The following is a 6,192-nucleotide window of genomic DNA, read 5'->3' as shown; positions in this document are numbered from 1 at the left end:
TTCTGTTACTAATATTTTAGTTGAAATTGTTGTTGTTGTTTGCTAGCTTAAGTCTTTAATAATTGTGACTAATTTTTGTTTTGATATTTGTACAAGGTTGCCAAAAAGTTGTGATGTAGAATAATTTGATCTGAAGATTTTAATTGAGTTTCCAAGTTCGAAGTGAAAGGTGACTAAGATTGAACAAACTAACTATCTCTCTGCATCTACCCATCATGATCCATGTGCTATCGTCATTCAATAATTCTGTTCTAACTTCGAATGCGTCCATCCATACTTGACTCTTAACCAATTACTTAAATTGAGGAGAAATACTTCATTTCTTTTGGGAATGCGGTCCTCAATAACTCGCTATATATAACACCCATGCATCCCTCGTAATAATAAATTGATTGAAGAACCTCCACCTTCGGTAGTAGGGGGTGGAAGTGGACCAGAATATCCTATGAAATTTATTATTCAGCTCGTTTTAAGTTAGGTTCCATTTATTTTATTAAATAGGTTAAATTTAATTTTTTTATAAAATTTATTAGTTAAAAATGTCAGATTATAGTCTTTAAAAATTTATAAAATTCATTGAATTGGCTTATTAATTTATTTTTTTAAATATTTTAATTTGGACTATTAATTATTCACTTGTAATAAATTCAAAACAAAACTAAAAAAATCAATAGTTAAAATTAGTTAAGAGACTGTAACCTTTTTTTTAAAAAAGAGTTTATATTTATAGATCATAAGTAAAGTTATGATATACGATTAACGATTCATATATAAATAATAATGAATTGTGGTTTAAAATTATGAATTATAAAATCTAGAATATATCTAATGTTAATTTAGATTTTTTAAAGTTTATTATTTTGAATAATAATTCACAAAATAGGTTTATTGTAACTTGTAAGTTTATTATCGGGTTTTTAAACAGGTGGAACTCAAACTTAAAAAAAGTTCATGAAAAATAATATGTCTAAATCTGATCATAAAGTAAGGCTCATCTAAACCAAAGTTTAATTTGATTTGATCTATTTTCACCCCCTACTCAAAAATTATTAGATCTTTTCAAATTTTTATATTAATTATGTTATGTATATATAAAAAATTAATTGCTAAATTAGTCACCTTAATGACATACATATGAAAAGGTACTCTAAAAGGGAAAATTACCTCATACTTGTAAAGATACCTAGACTATCATACTTATAATTTTAAGCAATACGAAACATTAACTTCATATTCAATGCATGTTTTCAGTTAAATTAACTATAAAATAAGGAATATGTAGTAATGATAAAGACTCTCCTAATACGCATACAATTTGACGTTCAATAAACATGTATAGAGTAATTTCTTTCATGATATTCTCCGTCCTATGTTATTATATATCTATTTTGAAGAGTAAATTATTACTTTTATTATGAAAGATTTGAAATCCTAACAATTTTAATTATAAAAAATAAAATAATTTATTATTCTTAAAAAATTCAGTTAATTTGACAAAATTATATAAAAAAGATGAATAATTAAGTATTTTTATCGAACATTTTTAAACCAATCAAATCTTTAACGAATATCGAGTTTTTTTTATATCTTTTGTTACTTACTAGAATTGCCAAATATTTTAAACAATAGATTTGAAGTGGTTGATACATTTTTTTTACTATTGATTTTGAGATCAAATCTTAATATGAGAAAATTAGTACTTGAAAATAAAGTCATATACCCCGGTAATTTAAAATCTCAAATATTTGAATAAAATTATCTCTAACGAAGAATATCCAAAATATTATTTTATAAAAGAAAAAAGACTGCTCTTTAGTAATTAATAATATATGACAAGACCAACTAAGACATGCATGTGAGTGCTTTTAAAACCTAGATTATAAGAGCCAGCAATGATTTAGGTATTTGGACCCTCTTTGATATCTTCCCTTTTGTAATTCCAAATATATATTATTTGCCACTCCTAATAGGGGCAATGATCTCTTTATATGTTTGTTTCCTCTTCATTTTTAGAACTTTAAAATACTAGTCTTCGAACTACATTATTGGTTAAATTATTCAAGGACAATCGTCCAAAGTATATTTGGCACTTTTAACTTGTATTGATTTTTGTTTTTTATATTTCTTCATAGTTGATGATGCTCATTAAATTTTATTTAAAATGAATAATGCAGTAGATATTATGAGAAAACTTTAAGCTAAGAAATAATAATTTTATAGACATAAGACTAGAGAAAAAGAAAAGCTATCACAATCAACAAATGGACAAATAAAACCAACCGAAATTAACAAAATAAACTGAACCTTATTATAAAAAAAATATTTGAAATGCAGTATTATTACTGACCTTTTGAAATACTTAATATATACAAATCTTTCTCATAATATTTTTGGAATATATACAACCATATGTAAGCTCAGCTCAGCACGCATTATTATAATTATTATAAGAGTAATATTATACGACTAACAAAATTTAAAATTAATACTTATATTAATATTTGAAGTTATATTTGTGTCTTAATTTAGTTTTTAAAATTTTGATTTATTCAATTTGATCTTTTAATTTAGTATTCATAATTTACGTTAGTCTTTATCCTTATTTTTGTCACAGAATCCTTAATTACATGTTGAAATAGAGCAATGACTACTCCTTAAATTTTTTAATGATTATCTGAAGTGGCAGTTGAAACTTTTTTTTTTTAATCTCAATTTGCTTTCTATTACTATTCATTTAAAACTCTTGCTCCTAATTTTACTTAAAAATTTTAAAGACTTCCTAGAGAGTAAATTGAAATAAAATGTTTTAAATGCAATGTCAGATAGTTACTGAGGAGTTTAACGTGATAATTGTCAATCTATTTTAGTATGTTGTTAATAATTTTGTAAATTATAAATATTAAATTAGGAGATCACATTGAATAAATTAAAATTTTAAAGACTAAATTAAGACGTAAATATAACTTTAAAAATAATTTAAATATTAATTTCAAAATTTATCATTTAATAAATAAAAATATTTTTTTATTAAATTTTAAATCTTAAATTCTAATAGTATAATGATAACGTATTAATTCAAAGTATTAGATAATATACAAGTGTTACCTCCTATCATTTCTCTCCTCATAAATCATAAGATTTTATGGAGATCCAAACTCAAGCACAAAAGCGAAATACCTAACACCCAATTATTCCTACTTTATATATATTTATCCTTAATACCCAACACTTATCAGCAACTATATACACATTTATTTTGTTTTACCATCATAATACATATAATACTCATTTTATAACTATTCGTATCTAACCCAAAAAGTCAAATCCAAAATAAAAATCAAACCCAATAAAAATAAAAAGTCCGTCTAAAAGATGGTTTCTACCGTATATCCGATTTCTTTAAAGAGGTCAGATACAATAAAAAAGGGCAGTTTATATTTATTTAAGTAAGTAACTGCCTCATCAAATCTCTCCAACTATCTTTATTTTTGTTGATAAGATAAGTCCTAACAAATTCTCAAGATAAAAGAAATAGTTATTCATAAAAAAAGATGAAACTATTCTAACAAAGGTAGTTATCGACTCTACTATAAATACACTGACACCCCTCAGGTATATTCACGTTCTACTCTACTAAAAACCTACTTAAAACCCTTGCTAACTTATGCATCGGAGTCTCTTACAGGTACCACCCCCCAACTCCTCACGAAAAACTCGGACAAGCGGCACCTCGACAACAACAAGTCAGACGCTGCCACTCAAAGGAACCTGGACCTCACGTTCAGACCCAAATCAACGTTTCAAGTAACTCTTGGAACATTGATGCCGTTGCCGGAGACCTGAAATTCATCCCATAATAATGCCGGACAACTAGTATGAAGACGGTCATACGGCGTCTAAATCTGAAACTGAGCCCCAACCAGAGGGCAATGCCCTTATACTGCCTCCACCACACCAAACGCGTGAACCCCGTGAAGAGGGGCCATCAGAAATCTCCATCCAAAAAAGATTCATTCAGAGATCCACCATCCCGAAAACAAGGTGCCAACACAAGGTCTAGGGGTACTCAAGCCCCTAGTTCCATGTAAAGGAATTTCTGGGTTATTAACAAAAATTTTTCTCTCTCTCTTTAAAATTTTCCTATTTAGAACGCATTAATTTAATCTCGACGAACCATGAAAATTATTGTCCGACCTAAAAATGGTCGGCAAGATGAAACAATGAGGTACAAGTTAATATAAGAAGTTATATAAACAACTCGTACAAAGCGGCCTCAAGGAGGTCCGATAAAAAATGAGCTGTAAAAGTAACTTAATAAAGACCAACTACTCGAAGTTGGAACTAGAAAAGGAAATTAATAACCTAACAAAGTTGCTAAGACTCAAAGTCAAGCAAACTATATCCGAGCAGAAGTCACAAAATGTTCGAACCCGACCTATAAAAAGATCATGACTCAAGTAGGGGCACTGTTCATACCCTGACCCAAAACAAAAGCCAGACTCAATAAAGATGAAAGGCCCACCTAAAAAGGTGACCTCTACCGCATTTCCGACCTCCTTAAAAAGGTCGGATACAATGAAAAGGGGCAGCTTATACTTATCTAAGTAAAAAATTGCCACACCCAATCTCTACAACTATATTTATCTTCTCTGATCTGATAAGATAAGTCCTAACAAACTCTCAACATAAAGGGAACAATTATCCATTAAAAAAGATGGAACTACTCCAACAAAGGTGATTATCGACTCTACTAAAAATATACTGACACCTCTCAGGTATATTCACGTTCTACTTTATTAAAAACCTATCTAAAATCCTTGCTAACTTAAGTATCGGAATCTCTTGCAGGTATCACTCTCCAACTCCTCACAAAAAATTTGAACAAGCGGCACCTCAATAACAACAAATCGAACACTACCACTCAAAAAGATCTAGACCTCACGTTCAGATCTAAATTAACGTTTTAAATAACCCTCAAAACAGTAGTTTTTAAATTTGGATATGTTTACAATACTTTAAACTCCTTTATTCCACGCGCTTGAATCTTACAATTTTTTTCCCCACAAATTAAATATCTATCATATTCAAAAGTTAATGAAGACACTTAGCTTTTACAAAACCAATATACAACAAAACTGATCATACCAAATCTGCGCTCGTGTTACCTTTGTCCAAATTAATGAATTATGCTGTTCTTGTCACGTGCGAATTATATATTAACTAAAAATTTTGTTTAAGGAGACCAACATAAAAATTGTAATTTAAAGAGGCCAAAAAAAAATAGGAACCAAACTAAATTAAGAATTTTATGATTGTCTTTGTTTATAGGCATAAGACACTCAAACAAGAATATAAAAACATAAAATTATGTTTAACAAATACGATAAAAACAAAAAAAAAATTATGTTTAAATATATTGAATTAGTATATTTTGTACCATTTCAAATACAAATATAATAATAAGAAACACAACTTTTTTTTTTCCAAATTTTTTGTATAAAAAATAAAATTAAATTAGACTTTTATAATTTATTTTAGTTTATTACCAAACAAAATATAAGAATACTACTTTTTATATTTTGAGTAAAGTATCGTTTTTCTCTCTAACGTTTGGGGTAAGTCCTATTTATATCACTAACGTTTAAATCGTCCTATTTGTATCCCTAACGTTTATAAAAGTGATTCAATGTTATCCTACTATCAATTATACTAATAAATCAGATTATATTTTTCAATTATTCTCACTTAGATGTATTCATTCTCAATCTTCGATTTTAATATTATACCCACTATTTGTGTTTAGATTCAATTATATCCCTAGAAAAGTGAATTATATAAATGTTGTAGGAATTAGTTTCAACTTTTGATGAGTTATTTTTCGGAGTGGATCATCGATTCTATCTCAGACATTTGTATTCTAACTTCAAGAAGAGATTTTTAAAACTCAAACTAAAGCGTAATTGACGGCAGGATAACATTGAATCACTTTTACAAACGTTAGAAATACAAATAGGACGATTTAAATATTAGAGACACAAATAAAATTTATCCCAAACATTGGGGACAAAAATAATTCTTTACTCTTATATTTTTATTTTGTATTTTGTTTCCAATGTTTCTATATACAAAGTTCTACCCCTGTTAATTAGCCATGCATTTAACTCTAATAGAAATGTTAAGAGTAGTTAACAC

The sequence above is a fragment of the Arachis ipaensis genome, chromosome B06, assembly GCF_000816755.2.
Source record: "Arachis ipaensis cultivar K30076 chromosome B06, Araip1.1, whole genome shotgun sequence".
Lineage (NCBI taxonomy): Eukaryota > Viridiplantae > Streptophyta > Magnoliopsida > Fabales > Fabaceae > Arachis > Arachis ipaensis.
The sequence above is the reverse complement of the archived record's forward strand: the minus strand, read 5'-3'. Positions refer to the sequence as shown.